The 14,699-nt window shown below is 56.3% G+C and overlaps 1 protein-coding gene across 1 annotated transcript in view; it reads left to right on the forward strand.

Moving 5' to 3' along the window:
• Nucleotides 1-14,699, forward strand: part of LOC115304168 (receptor-type tyrosine-protein phosphatase N2-like) — a 333,289-nt gene that overhangs the window by 183,704 nt on the left and 134,886 nt on the right. Inside the window, exon 3 of the mRNA XM_029954228.1 lies at nt 12,381-12,494. The gene's annotated coding sequence lies outside the window, so the exon portion shown is untranslated. The remainder of the gene's footprint in view (nt 1-12,380; nt 12,495-14,699) is intronic.

Genomic DNA, 14,699 nt, shown 5'->3' on the forward strand with positions numbered 1-14,699 from the left:
GGTCCTGATGACGCTACTGCTCCAGCACTGATGCTGGTCCTGAAGACGCTGCTGCTCCAGCACTGCTGCTGGTCCTGACGCTGCTGCTCCAGCACTGATCCTGGTCCTGATGACGCTGCTGCTCCAGCACCGATGCTGGTCCTGATGACGCTGCTGCTCCAGCACTGTTGCTGGTCCTGACACTGCTGCTCCAGCACTGATGCTGGTCCTGATGACGCTGCTGCTCCAGCACTGATGCTGGTCCTGATGCTGTTGCTCCAGCACTGATGCTTGTCCTGATGACGCTGCTGCTCCAGCACTGATGCTGCTGCTCCAGCACTGATGCTTGTCCTGATGACGCTGCTGCTCCAGCACTGATGCTGGTCCTGATGATGCTGCTCCAGCACCGATGCTGGTCCTGATGACACTTGTGCTCCAGCACCAATGCTGGTCCTGACGCTGCTGCTCCAGCACTGATGCTGGTCCTGACACTGCTGCTCCAGCACCGATGCTTGTCCTGATGACGCTGTTGCTCCAGCACCGATGCTGGTCCTGATGCTGTTGCTCCAGCACTGATGCTAGTCCTGATGACGCTGCTGCTCCAACTTCAGTGCTGGTCCTGATGCTGCTGCTCCAGCACTGATGCTGGTCCCTATGCTGCTGCTCCAGCACCGATGCTGGTCCTGACGCTACTGCTCCAGCACTGATGCTGGTCCTGACGCTGCTGCTCCAGCTTCGATGCTGGTCCTGAGGCTGCTGCTCCAGAGCTGCTGCTGGTCCTGACACAGCTCAGCTCTGTTTGGACACAAGTGGACAGATAGGCTAGTACAGGAAGCAGCAGGTGTCTTTCTCAGAATGAGGTGGAGGTGGACACTTCTTGAAGTTCAGAAAGTCAGTGTAGGCAATCATGCTCATGTCCTATGTGTTTTCTGTAAACATAGCATTTGATCTAGAAGGAAGGCTCTTACAAAATATTTCATTCAACTGTTGTATTTTAGGGAGCGGAGGTTTCGGGGGGGTGGTGATTTGCTGCAGGTTGCACAGCAGGCTGGTGGCAAAGCTGGGACCGGGACCTAGTGTCCTTGGGCCCTGTTCAGGGTCCCTGCTCTTACTCATCGTCCTGGGATGAGCACAGATGGGAGTGGTGATCTTAGGTGTGTGGCAAATGCAGTCTATTAAGTAGGATGTGTGCTTCAACATTATACTTAGAAATACATAAAGTGAAATAGTGTCCAACCAGGATCTTTTTAGGATTGTTTACATGGCCCAATGCAATGTGTTATCTTTCAACTCTGACCTCACATTTTATTGTGTTGTTTCTATCGAAGGAACTGTGGCTGCTAGAGTGTCCAGGCAGGGCCGGAGCGGGGACGGTGGCTGCGGGTGTTGTTCTGGTAGGGAGTAGGGGTTGGGGGCAGCCCTGGTGGGCTGTCTGACCCCTCATGGCCTCAGTTTTCTTGTCTAGGAAGCGCAAGGGCCTGAGTAAAACACACACTATCATTCTCTTCAGTTCTCGGCAAAACCCCTGTTTATTCTGAAATCCCAAGGGGTGGTGGTCTGTTCACCTGTTCCCACGTGCCGCAGGGCGAGTGTCCGGTAGGTGGCTGGGCCAGGTCCATCCATTTCAGGAACACAGCCGAGGACCGGCAGAGCCACTCGGCCCGAGATGGTGGGAAGCAGGCAGGAAGGTTAATGTGTCCGTCGGAAGAATCTATTACTGTGCTCACATAGTCGATGATCTTAAGAGGCGAGTTTTCTTTACAGGAAGAACTGTTTTAAGGCTCAGTGTGAGTTGTTTTTGCTGGTCAGCATTGTGCTGGGGATTACTGACACCAGCCGCCCCCCGCCCTGCCAGCCCCTCTCCCCGGGAAAGCTCTGGGGCCCAGAACTTTCTGTCTGAGTGCTCCAAACCCAGCAGCTGCCAGGCCTCCTCTTCAGGGCTCAGAGGCCAACGAGAGGTGAAGTCGCAGCGGTGCATGAACGGCGGGGTTGTGTGACCCAGTCCGGCTTTGGAAGGAGCAGGAGCCGTTGGAGCCGTGCAGCAGCGCATCACAGCCGAGCACGGGGTCAGCGTGAGAAGCCCTCTCGGACCCCCGCTTGGGGTCGGGAAGCACGCACTTCCTCTTTTCAAACTGGACGTCCCCCTCACGGGGCTCCCGCCTCTCTGCCCGGCCTGAGTTTAAAGCACTGGGTATGAGGGTTCCTGGGTCGTGCGGCAGACCGTTCCTGGCATGCGTGCGAGTTCTGGAGGCTCGTTCTCACGGGTCTGATTGCTCTCTGGAGGGGTCTCCAAGGCCAGGTCCCGCCGTTTACACGTGCGAGGGGCACTGGCCGTCCAGTGAGCCGAGGGCTGCGCTGGGACAGGGGCCGGGCAGCCAGCAGCCACGTGGAGCAGACAGAAGATTCCGCCTGTTTGGGTCGGGTGAGCAAGCAGCTCAACAGGCCAGAGTCTACCTTCGGCTGGGCCTCCTGCTCCCTGCAGGCTGGTATCTCCTGCCCCCTGCAGACTGGTGCCTCCTGCCCCCTGCAGACTGGTGCCTCCTGCCCCCTGCAGTCCGGTGCCTCCTGCCCCCTGCAGACTGGTGCTTCCTGCCCCCTGCAGACTGGTGCCTCCTGCCCCCTGCAGGCTGGTGCTTCCTGCCCCCTGCAGACTGGTGCCTCCTGCCCCCTGCAGGCTGGTATCTCCTGCCCCTGCAGTCCGGTGCCTCCTGCCCCCTGCAGACTGGTGCTTCCTGCCCCTTGCAGACCGGTGCCCCCTGCCCCCTGCAGGCTGGTATCTCCTGCCCCTGCAGACTGGTGCTTCCTGCCCCTTGCTGGCCAGTGGCCCCGCCCCCTGTAGACCAGTGCCTTCTGGGGCCTGTCCTGTCTGTAGACTTTCTCAGGGAAGCACAGAACACCGTGGTCCACTTTGCTGTGCACCTTTGCTGACAGGGTCCTGGGCTTTGTCCCCGTGCCCTTCTAAAATGGACAGGCGTGGGAGCTGATAAGGCACAACCCAGCTCAGGCTTGAGACGGTGTCTTCCGTGGGTCTGCAGGTTCCCGTGTCCCTTCAGCATGATCCACTGGCTGACAGAAGACACTTGTGAACAGAGAGGGGTGTTGGAGGAAGGAATGGTTGCGGTGAGGCCCTGGCACGAAGCAGGCACGTGACGTTCCATCAGCTGAGTCTCAGATTCTTGTAGGTCCTGCTCCCTCCCTTGCAAGTGCCGCTGGCGTCCACCCCGTGCACCCAGCTGTGAGCTGCGGCTTGTCGTGCGTGCTGCAGCTGAGGAAAAGGAAAGTATCACTGCCTCCTGTTCTCTTTCTGCGGGGATTATATCTGGGGACTCTTTGGTTTTCACTTTTTCTCATCCTAGAGCTGGCAGAGTCGGGTTTCCCCCGTGTGTATGCAATTCCAAACTCCTGTGTCACACTCCAACCAACACTCCAAAGAGTTCCTTTTATTAAATTCCAGGCACTATAATTTGTGTTCAAACCCCAGATGCACCGTGTTGTGAGCAGTTACTTAACACAATGTGTAAGCGCTTTGATGGGGGTGGGGTGAGCCGGCCCTGCCCCCGTGACTGGAGCCACCGCTCCTGGGGACCGAGAGCCCCCGTAGCAAAGCAGCCCGACCCCGTACTTTGCAGGTCCTTGCAGTTATGAAGACAGCCCGTGCCTGCTAGAAATGCCCTCCACCCCCGACTGCCGGCGGGAAGGGCGGGCCGGAGACCCGAGGCCGCGGGCCTCACAGGCGTCCTCGGCTGGACAGCAGTAGTAGAGCGCCCCGGCCTTGCCTCTTCCAGAAAGCCCTCCCTGATCAGCCCTGACTTTCTCCAGCAGACCAGGCCTACCAGCCTTCTCTTTGGGTCCTGGCTTTCAGGGACTCAGGCCCTGGTGACATCTTGATGCCCAGGTGTGTCTCATCAGATATGAGGGGGCGGTATTCCCTAAGTCCAACAGTTGGGCCTGGCTGGTGGGCAGAGTGGGCACCAAATGCGTGCTCATTGATTTGAACTAAACGAAATTTGAACTCATTCTCATGACCAGTAGTGCCCCAAAGAAAGCCTGCCCCCAACATGTGCTCGGGCAGCAGCTGTGCCTGACCTCAGGGACCCCTGCAGCTCCTCCCCCGTCCGCTGGAGGCGGCCCGCCTCACGGGACAGCCTGAGCCTCTCGTATCCACATCCCTCGCTGCTCGCCGAGGGGGCCCTGCCTCGTGACACTCTTTTATTTTGAATTGCTGTTTGTTAAATTTTCAAATTGAGGAAAAATACACATAATTTAAAATTTTCCACGTCAACTTTTTTTTAATGTTTATTTATTTTTGAGAGAAAGACAGTGTGAGAGGTGGATCGGCAGAGAGAGAGAGGGAGACCCAGAATCCAAAGCAGCTCCAGGCTCTGAGCTGTCAGCACAGCCAGACGCAGGGCTCGAAGACACAGACCGTGAGGTCATGACCTGAGCCGAAGCCGGACAGTTAACCGACTGAGCCGCCCAGGCGCCCCCATGGTGACCCTTTATAAGTGACTCAGTGACAGTCAGGACGCTGTCGCACAGCTGGCCCTTCCTCTCCTCTCCCGAACCCGCAGACACCTGTGGGCGTGTTCATGCTGCGCAGGAACTCTCAGGGGCTTTGCCTTTGAACTGATTTCACTGGGAAACGTGGAGGCGCCAAGCAGTGTGCCCGCCCCCGGGGCTCGTTCGGCCTCCAGCGGAGGCGGGAGCGTCCAGGCTGGGCGTGGGCAACCCCCGGGTCTGAGCAAGCGGGCGGCCGGAGTGTCTGAAGGGCGGCCCCCAGCATGGTCTGCCGCTCCCTGCTTAATCGGGTAGTTGGCAGCTGCCACAGAAGGTCTGAAGGTCCCGCTCACACCCAGCCCCATCCTGCACATGGGCTCCGGACTGCTGGCGGGAGCTCTGGGAGGCACGTGGGCACCAACCCCGTGGCCAGTGCAGGGAAGGGCACTGGCCTCTGCCTCTGGCTGTGGGTGGCTTGTCATGGTGCAGAAGTCCACTCAAAGCTGTTGCTGTCGGGGCGCCTGGGACGCACGCTGTTGGGTTGGGGACCTCAGGAGCCCCTCTTTGCCTCAGTTTCCAGCTGGTGTAAAGTGGATGGTGGTGCTCTGTGTAACAGCTCCATCGGAGTGTGACGGGGATGTAGAGTTCTTGCACCTAAAAGGCTTAGAAAGGGCTTGGAGCATAAGCGCTCAGCGGCAGCCACAGGACGGGGTTTATTTATTCTTATTGCTATCTTCACTGCTCACCCAGGGCCCGCCTGGCTACCAGCCTGAGGCTTAGGAGCCACATTTACCTTCCCAGCCCGTCCCGCGCTCCTTGGCTGATGCGAGAGGTTGGCCTCCAGTATTCACAGGAGGGGTGGCAGAGTGTCATCACCTCACGGGCTTGACCGAGGTTCGCTTGCAGCTTCTGAACAGCTGGGCCCTCTCTCTGTCCCCAGCCACACTGTGCGCAGAGGTGTCTCCGGGGTCTGAGCAGGCAGGTCCTTCCCATGTGGCCTGCGGGCACCCTGACCAACCTGGGGGGCAGCTTCTGCCAGGGAAGGGAAGAAAGACTGGGGTCCTCCAGGACCCCGGAGGGGAAGCCAGAGAGAAGGAAAGGGTGATTTAGCCTGGAACAGCAGGACGCTGGAGCACGGGGCTCAAGCAAGCCTGCAAGGTGGGTGCAGTCATCTGTCTGCCAGTGAGGGGGGTGTCCCCTGGCCTGGTTGTTGACCCTGCAAGAACGTGTATGGATGGGTGTACAAGTGTGTGCACAGATGTGTGCAAGTACGCATGCTTGTGGGTGGCATGGATGGGTGTGTGCACAGTTGCGAGTGCGCAAGCGTGTATGCTTGTGTGGTGTTATGGATGGGTGTACGAGTGTGCACAGATGTGAGTGTGCAAGCATGTGAGCTAGTGTGGGTGTCTACGTGTGCACGTCACTAACTCCCCTGCCTCCCTGGGGAACAGCAGCACCATCTCCGAACTGGGGTCCAGCCAGCTCTGTGGATAAGGTCTCTGGCCTGTCTGGGCTTCCCGGAGCTCCCCCACCGTCGGTGCCTGGTGAGGATCCAGTGCTGAGGGGAGGTGGCCACGAGGGGGCGCTGTTGCTGCTTCATCCTCACTGCCACCGCGGTGCCAAGTTTGATGCAGCGTGGGCGTGAACCATGAACCAGTTTTATAAAATGTAATGTGCTTCCTAGACAGCAGCTAATGGGTGCTCAGATACCACCGGACGCCCCCAAAACACGTCTCTCTGAGCATGCGCGCCGGTTCTGAGCACTGGGTTAAATTCCTGGAATGTCCCAGAAGTACCTTGTGGTCAAACCCCTTACCGCTTCCTGCGTTTCCCCTGCAGGCTCCCAGGAGCTGCTTTACACAGACCCCTGTTCCTCTTGCCCCGCAGGTTTGTTCCTCTTGACCAGCCATTTCACAAGGTGCGTGAATGCCTTTGGTGTTTACTGTATGCAGTGTTTTGAGAATCTGAATGCATGTCACGGGCCATTGTTTCCATGGTTATGGAAAGGCTGGTCCCTGGGCTAGACATCCTGAAAGCTCGTGTTTTTCCCCGTGCGAGGAAATTCTGCGCACGGCTGCTTATTTTACGTTTCTCTCCTGCCCCATAATTATTTTAATGTCACCTCTGGTACACCCTCATTTGCGAAGACTTTATAATTGTGACACCTCTTCTGCCTATCCCTTCTAGCTCCAAAATCAAGAACATTGTTCTTAAGGTTTCCAGGGAACCAAGATAATACGTTTGCACATGCATATTATTTACATGAATAAACTATTTACACAAATTATTGAATAGGTATATGCTTTGCAATGATTTCTAAACGTGCCCTAAACTAATTATCCTGCTCTGAAAATCTAAATAAGGTGGTCACATTGTGTTTGTAAATTACCTAGTCTTATTATCTCTTCCCAAAGAAATAATGAAGAAATGTAAAAAAGATGTATAAAAAAATTTTAAAAACAGGGCAGGACAGAAAAAGAAGAAGAAAGGATTGAATATGCAATCGGTGACAAGAACAGCGGTGACTGGCAAGAGGGCTACTGGGAGGTGAAGGTGGTGGCCCGGCCTGGGGACTCCTCCCCTGGACGGGTCTTTATGAGAGGGACACGGAGGATGCTGTGAGGGACGCTTCCCAGTGGGCGCACAGTGTAGACGCCACAGGCTTTTTTCCAGAACGCCCTTTAATGCAAGCCCGGGGCGAACTGCGCGAGGGAAGCTGAACAGAAATGCTTCCCTCCAAGAAGCACCCTGTTCAAGCCCACGGCCGCCCGACGGCCTGACCTGTTGGCTCAGCTCGTTCCGAGAGGCCTGCGCTCTGCAGTCCCCAAAGCCATGGCATCCTGAGAGTGAAGGCCCGTGTCTCTGAGCAAGAGGTGCCTGCCCCAGAGCAGAGGCCCCCTCGGACCGCCTCCTCCGCGAGGGAGGCTGGGGCTGGCTGCGCGGGGGAGGACCGGTGCCCTGAGTCTGCGCGGAGTTGGGGGAGGAGGCGCTGTTGGCGGAACGCACGGAGGAGCACTGCCCTCAACTGCAGGCTCTACCATGAGCCTCCGGGTTTGTTCTCGGTGATCCCTGGCCCTTCCTCCACCCGGCTCAGCTGCTGGACTATGCACTTCTAAATCAGGGTGCGATTCCAGAAAATTAGGATTCTAGTAATGGCGGTATACATTTCCTTGGGCATCTCGGCTTTTTCTTTTTAATGCTTATTTATATTGAGAGAGGGAGAGAGCGCCTGCAAGGGAGAGGGGGAGGGAGAGAAGGAGGGACAGAGAGCCCCAAGCAGGCTCCACTCTGTCAGCACGGAGCCTGACGCGGGGCTCGGACCCATGAACTGTGAGGTCACGACCTGAGTAGAAATCAAGAGTCTGGCGCTTAACCGCCCGAGCCACCCAGGCGCCCCTCAGCTTTTTTTTTCCAGGCAAATGGCAAAACACCAGTTAATCAGTCACAAATATTTACTGAGCCCATAGTGGGTGCAGCGTGGAGTGTCGCATGCGGGAGCTCTGAGAGGCGTGGCTGTGGGACCTGCCTTCCAGGATCCCCAGTGCTGGAGGGGAGAGGACCGTGTCTGTGCTGGAGGGACGTGCAGACGTGTGTGCATGCGGGCACACGCACGTGTGTGCTACGCAGCCTGGGGCGTGCACAGCCCCACAGACCGATGGAGAAGTGAATTCTGAAACGCCGGTCCAGGAAGAGGGCATAGCCACAGGCCCGCATCAGTGTTTGGGGACAGTGATGTTGATGAGTGAGAATGACTTTTGCCTCTGGGAATAATGCTCCACGGAGCACTGGTTAAAATAAACGCACAGACACGAACAAGCTATGTATTTTCACATTCTTCCAAACAAACAGCAAAGAAATCCTCAAGGTCTCCCCTAACAGGAGACGCCCGCTGCCCAGCTGGAGAAGGCTGTCGGGTTAGTGACACCCAGTCGGTGACAACCAGGGACACGCGGCTGGGGCAGCAGCTCTTTCCCCAGGGTGGCACATGTCCCTTCCTGTTCTGTTTAAAAGCGTGGACCCTCTGGTTCCCGGCAGCAGTGGAGCCCAGTCTTCTGCTCTGCAAAATGGAGAGGGGGTTGCCATTCCAGACATCCGGGACTTGGGGACAGCCTTAGAATCCCACCGAGGTCAGCAAGTTTGGGGATTTTCAGCGCAGTCCATGATTCTATGACTGCTGTGGTCACTGCCCACAGAGGTCTGGGAGGTGGCCCCCCACGGAGAGATGCAGCAGCCCTCCACTGGGGGCCATTGGTCACCTCTCCCAGCTGGCAGCAAGACAGCTTTGTTACTGCTTCGGAAAAACGTGCATCCCGTGGGCCATCCCTCGGAATATGTCCTTAAACCCCAGAGACTTTCTGTGCCGTGGCCGCGTGGAAGTGGCTGTCCCACAGCTGTGCCGCATTGGCGCTCGTCGGGTTCACCCCTGAGAGCGGTGGGACCTATCCTGCCCCCTGACTTCTAGGGTGGCCCTCCTCGCCCGGCCACCCACCCCTGCACAGGCAGCTTCACCCCTTGGCTCCTGGCGGAATGCAAAACCTGCCTGGAAGGCCCCAGCAGCTTCTGGAGGAAAGGCCGAGCCTCTCCGTGCCCTTGGGCTGCGCGTGCACCACCTGGCTTGCTCTACATCCGGGAGCTCGGCGCCTGGTCCCGGAGCTCTAGCGACCGGACACTTCCTGTCCCCCACAGAGCCTCCTCCTCTGCCTAGGTGCCCCTGCCGGCCCCAGGTGGGCACCCCCATTCGGTGAATGTTGGGGCCCAGCGGGCTGCCACCCTCCCGGGTCTCTGTGTGTTGGGTGAGGTCCTTGCTTCGTGCCACCCCGTAGCACGTCCTTCTGTGGCCGGTGCCGTGATTGTGAGCGAGGAGCTGCGAGTCCACTTCTGCCCCGGATGCGTGTCCCATGGCTGTCCCAGCGTCCAGCAGGTGGGATGTCAGAGCAGGGCTGCGCGTTTCCTGAGATTGGGGGCCGAGGCCGAGCAGTGTGGGCAGGGGCAGAGTCCACTCCTGGGGGGGGGCACCGCAGACACACAGCAGATGTGGGGCTGGAAGTGAGGAGAAGGTGTGGATGAGAGTGTCCACACCGTCGTCAGAGGAAACAGGAAAAGGTGGTGATGTTGTTTATTGAGAAATAAGCAAGGAGATCAGGTTTCTGGGCAGGAGGCATTAGCATATCTGTTTCCTAGATGAATTTATGATGTTGGGTTCTCACACTGAGTGTGGCAGTTAGACACGTGGCAGGGGCCGTCTGTGTGTACACGTATATGCACACCCATGCAACACGCACGTCACACATGCACAACACACGTGCAGAAGCATATGCATGGAACCCTTGTAGACACGTATGCATGGGCACGTGTGTAAACACACACACGTGGATACAGGTACACACACTGTACACACACGTGGATGCACGGATGTATACAAACCAACATGCGTGTCTGCATGGTACTGTGCTGTATTCTAAAAACAGATCTGTGTGTAAAAGCGGACCTACAGAGTCAAACCGGTGTGGTTCAGGCGCCAGCTGTCTATGCCACTCTGGAAAAGACACGACTTTGGAGACAGGAAAGTGGTCAGTGACTGCCAGGGGTGGGGGGGGAGGACGAACGGGGGGCACAGAGGGTTTTCAGGGGGTGACACTACCCTGTGTGACGCTGTGATGGTGACACAGGCCACCACGCACTTGTCCGAGCCCATCGAGACACAGCACCGAGAATGACCCAGATACAAACTACGGACTTTGGGTGGTGATGAGGCGTCAGCACAGGCTCACTGGCTGTGGCAGGGGCGCTGCTCCGGCCGGGGCTGGGGGTTCGAGGAGGCGAACGCCGGCGTGAGGGCAGGAGGTGTATGGGAACTCTGTGCCTTCAGTGTCGCCGTGACCCTGAAACTGCTTTAAAACATAGTTTATTTACAGAATGAAGTTCAAAAACATGTGCTGAGGCAAGGTCTGCCCAGCCTCGTCAGCAGGGCTGTAGTCTCAGGGCGAAGAGAGTCAGCGGCTAGTTCAGTTTCAGCATTCAAATCATTAAAACTAAATTATCAGCTAAAACTAAACGTAATTTTAAAAGCACAAAGATAGTATGTATTATGTCACATATATGTGTTTTAAGTACATATTTAAGAGAGAAATTTCAAGAATATCCAATAAAGATTTTCCCAAGAATATATTTACCACAGTGCGTAGCAAAACCCAGCTTTCAAGGGTGAAACTGTCCTAGGTCAGAAGGGATTAATCTACTTGTGATGTCCCGGACAGGTGGGCGCCGTCTTTGGCCGGTTTTCACTGATGAGGACCTCAGCAGGGAGTCAGGGACCTGATTTCTCTTCCTCCCGTGGCCTCGATCACAATGCTCATTTGTAAAATGTGGGGTCGACCATCTTAATGCTCCTCTGGTCCCTACACGTGAGGATTCTATTTTCGAGATATTCCATTTGTAAAGTAAAATGAAAGTTTCAGGAACATTATAGAGTGGTCTTCGTTTTCCTCTTAGCCCCTTCTCCCCCTCCCTCTTCCTTCCCCACGTGAACACACCATCCACAGGCACAGGGTCTTTGCACAAAGCAAAATCAGAACAGGGACACTTACTATCTGTGCTCACGTGGAGATGGTGGCAGGGGGACGAGACCCTCCCTCCAAGAGAACTGTCACTGGGAATCACTTTAGCCGGACGTGGCTTTTGTGTTAATTTAAGTGAGTCACTTGGAGAGAGGGGCAATGCCGTAGGGTGGAGGTGACGCACAGAGGTGGCCTGCAGGGGTGCCCGACAGAGCCCTGTGCAGGGGAGGCAGCCAGTGGAAGGGCCCGGCTCCTCTGCAGGGCCATGGTCTGCCCGACTGAATGGCTGTGTGGCCGTGTCCCCCGCTGTGCAGAGTCCCGTGGAAATCCACGATACGCCTTCCACACTTAGGATGACTCTGCTAATCACACAGCGCCGCCGTCCGTCTTAAGCACATATGGACGTCAGGCCCGTAGGCACGAGTCAGCCGGGCACTGGGCAAACGTGTCTGCTGATTAAACTTGTTGTGTTTGAAGGGCTTTCTCGGCTGTACTTCGTGCAGGGAGACTGTTGAGAACAATGAGAAGTGTTTCCCCTTCCGTCCGGGCCTGAAGACGCAGATGGCCTCCTGGCCCTTGAATTCGTCTTTTGTGTGTACAAACGACAGGGATTTGGGTGTTTGAACCCCTGCAGGAAGCTTATTTCAAAGTGAATGATTTGCCGGATAGGAACTAACAGGAGCCTGAATTAATCAGAGGGCATGGTTCGAAGCGATGTTGACGAGCAGAGAGTGTCATTTAGGGCAGACGGAGCAGAGCGAGAGAAATCAGGCCCCGTGGTCTCTTGCTCCAGGGGCGCCTTGTGCGGCCTCGCTGCCCCTCCCGCGCCTGCCCCCGTCTGCCAGCCCCTCGCCCGCGGTGGCCGCGTGGCAGGAACTTCCACGGTCCTCAGGCCTTCTGCAAAGTGATATTTATATTTCCTGGGTGTTCTGTTTCTCGTCTGGAAAACTGGCCCTCAGTGTTACTGACTGTTTTGTCACAGGACTGTCAGAAGCAGAGCTTCCCGTCAGAAAGGTGGACTCCGGGGCCGGGAATTACAGAAGGCGAGTGGTGGGGAGGGCGAGAGAGGAAGGCCTGGGAAAGCAGAACAGAAAATGCCAACGACTCTGGTTCACGTCCTTTTCTCTGTACCTCCGCAACTGTGTTTCCATGACGCTCTCCTATCTAAATAAACCATTACTTTCCAAGTGCTTCTGAATTGATGGTGTTTTGATGACTTTCTAAAGCCGTGTTCCAAAGCCTCACCACAGTGCGTAATGAGAATATATTGCAAGGATGTATGTAATGCCTTTCTTCTCTATGAAAACGAAATGTCACTTTGTCTTCTCCGCTTCCCTTTTCTCACAGATGGGGTGTTCGGAAGGTGCCAGAAGGTTCCAGCGATAGACACACACCGCTATGAAGTGTCCCCGGCGGCTCTGCGGCACCTGGCAGCCACCTTGCAGCGGCTCTCCCGAACAGGTAGGCAAGCGTGGACCCAGCCCGTGCCCCGCCCCGCGTGGCGGCCCCGGCTGCCGCTGCACCGAGTGCTCAGCACGGGCTTCGCTTCTCCTTAAAGACCGTGGGCCTCCTGGGTCAGGAGGAGCAGCGCTGAGAGAGAGAAGAGGGCTAGAAACAGGCAGCCTTGCTCACGGAAGGCTCTGGCAGGGGTTCCCTCCCTGGGCCAGAGGCAGCCCTAGAGGTCGGAACCACAGCAGTTCCGACAGCACTTCAGACAGTAGGGGACACGCCTGGAGGTCCCGGGAGCAGAGAGGCCAGCCTGGGACCAGCCCTGCTCGGGCGCATGCGGAGCAGCCACTGATCGACCTCCAGAAAGTCCGGTTGCCTCTAAACATTGTCATTATGCAAGTGTCTGTCGTGTAGGAGCTTCCTGCTACCTGCTTACTTCACGGGGGACTGAGAAGATTGTTGTAAAAATACACTGAGTGAAACAAGTCAGGCAGAGGAAGGTGGATGTCAGGATTTTACTCATATGTGGAATTCGAGAAACTTAACAGATGATCTTAGGGGAAGGGAAGAAAAATAGGATGAAAACAGAGGGGGAGGCAAACCGTAAGAGACTCTTAAATACGGAGAACAAATTGAGGGGTGCTGGAGGGGAGGTGGGGGGTGAGCCAAACGGGCGAAGGCACTAAGGAGGGCACTTGTTGGGATGAGCCCTGGGGTCGTATGTGAGTGATGAGTCACTGGGTTCTCCTCCTGAAGCCAGACTACAGTGTATGTTAGCTAACTTGAGAATAAAAACAATTTACAGTAATTCAGATATCATACACATGATTGTCACATGCATAATTTATGTTGTGTATGTAATTTTTAAAACGGAGTGGGAAGCTGCGTGAGCACACTTAGCGTTTCTGTGACCCGTTCCTACCACGACAATGAGGCCCTGCTTCCTGTCCCTCAGAGCCTGCGTGGGAGGCCTCCTTGCACACACAGCGCCTTGGTGTCAGTGAGGGTGAGGGGAGCCTCCTGGAGGGTGAAATTCGCACGTCTTGGGGTCAGGACCTAAATGGCCTGCTGGGGGCCCAGGCCTGGAAGGAGGGGCCGGGAGAGGACTGAGTCCGTACGTTCTTTCTACATCAAATCCCACAGAGCTTATCAGTGGCTCCATAAAAAAAAGTCTGTGGTCCAGTAGGTTTGGGAAGCATTACTTGCTCATTTCCTCCTTTTGAATGTTCATGATGCATACTGGTTCGTGAAGACACCGGAAAGCTCTGCACTAGAGAATTACATGACCTCATTCACTCCAAGTCATCGGACGATGGCTCCCTTTCTCCCTGGGACACAACTGTCCTAGGTTGAGTCAGGAAAGCGAGCCACTAGCAGGCTGCGTACGTGATCAGTTACAGGGAGCTGGCCGGACCCAGTCATGGGAGATGAAGAAGCGGGTCCGCCAGGCTGCTGTCTGGTCTGGAGCCTGAGTCTGCAGTGGGGAGGGACCATGGGTGTGGGATGAGAGGTCAAGGACAAGGATGGACAGGAGCCCGTGACGGTGCTCCTGGCCTTGCCCTTGGTGACGAGGTGTCCTGTGAAAGTCAGCCCCTCGTCAGGGAACTGAGCACACGCAGTTCCCAGAAGCACCATGGGGCCCTGGGGGGGAGACACTTGCTGGCGGCTGCTTGCAGGTCAGGATGAGTGGACAGAGGGGCACGGCGTGTGTGAGCTGAGAGGCGGCTGTGACCGCACAACTCCTCACTCACCGTAACCGAGTTGTGTGGTCGCTTGGTGGGCTGTGGCCAGGCGTTCATTCTGGACTAAGGTATAGTAGCAGCCCAAAGCAGCTTCTTGAAAGAGGAGTAGCTATCTGTCGTGTGTTTGCTCCCAAACCCTAAGAGTCTGCTCTAGGATTCACCTCTGGGGCCTCGCGGAGGGCCAAGCAGCATCAGAGTCTGCCAGTGACCCTGAGTCTGGTATGCAAATGTCTTACCCACATATGTGGGGAGTGGCTACTTCCTGCTCATAGGTCCAGTCAGCATAATTTATAAATATACTGGTGTCCTGTGCATGATGCTGTGTGGAGAGGAGAACTAATTAAGGCCTCTGCAGACTAGATAATGACAGGGGCTGGGGGAGGGACGCCCGTGACACAGCACAGTGCAGGTGTGACGGGGGCTGGGGGCACGCCTGTGACACAGCACAGTGCAGGTGTGACGGGGGCTGGGGGGC

The sequence above is a fragment of the Suricata suricatta genome, chromosome 2, assembly GCF_006229205.1.
Source record: "Suricata suricatta isolate VVHF042 chromosome 2, meerkat_22Aug2017_6uvM2_HiC, whole genome shotgun sequence".
NCBI classification, from domain to species: domain Eukaryota; kingdom Metazoa; phylum Chordata; class Mammalia; order Carnivora; family Herpestidae; genus Suricata; species Suricata suricatta.